The 773-nt window shown below is 37.0% G+C and overlaps 1 pseudogene; it reads left to right on the top strand.

Moving 5' to 3' along the window:
* The window catches only part of LOC119599189, a 17,394-nt pseudogene extending 16,884 nt beyond the window's left edge, over positions 1-510 (top strand).
* The last annotated feature ends 263 nt before the right edge of the window (positions 511-773 follow it).

The raw sequence follows: 773 nt of genomic DNA, 5'->3' as shown, positions 1-773 counted from the left end.
CCTCCTTGTTGACCTCTGAATTTTTTGTGTGTCTCCCTTTCCGAAACACATAATGACAACTAAATTTAATAATTTCAACAAACGGAAAAAGAGAATAACATGCCCGAAATATGTTTTTGCTCCATGTTTTTTTTTCTCCCAAAACCTTGTGCCCTCCCCCCCCCTTAGTCAGGGGCCATAGCTTTGTAGATCTTCATTTTTGGCCAGTGAGAAAGAGTTTCCTTGTCTTTTTTATCCCGGGCCAGGGGGTTTAAAAATGTAAAGAGGCTGTTTTTGGCTAGAATTATGGTTTACTCTCACCCAACGCTTTTTTTAAATAAGGAAGGGACATGACCTCAAGAAACTGTTGGCCAAGTGTCGTTGGTTGTTAATTGTGATTATAATTGTTATTCATTTTTTGGTTCCCCTAAAAGATCTGCTAATAAAAAATGAAAGAGATTTTTCTTAAATTTGAAATAAATTGGTAACGTTGTTGATTTTTGTCACAGAGGAGACCTGGTGTCTGTGTAAATGCTGTGAAAGCATGCGTTTTTGTTGTGTTTTGATTTACTACGGTTGGCAGGGTGTTGAGTTTAAAAATTTTGGAAATTTACATCTTTAATAATCTTTTTTAAGACAAGAGAGAGTTAAAATATTGATTGTTGTAAATGATTGACTTTACAACACACACACCACACACACACACACAACACACCACACACCACACAAACACACACACATCACCAACACCCAACACACACACAACAAACACACACACACAACACACACACACA

Source organism: Penaeus monodon, chromosome 42, assembly GCF_015228065.2.
Source record: "Penaeus monodon isolate SGIC_2016 chromosome 42, NSTDA_Pmon_1, whole genome shotgun sequence".
NCBI lineage: Eukaryota > Metazoa > Arthropoda > Malacostraca > Decapoda > Penaeidae > Penaeus > Penaeus monodon.
This window is presented reverse-complemented; position numbering and strand designations above follow the sequence as displayed.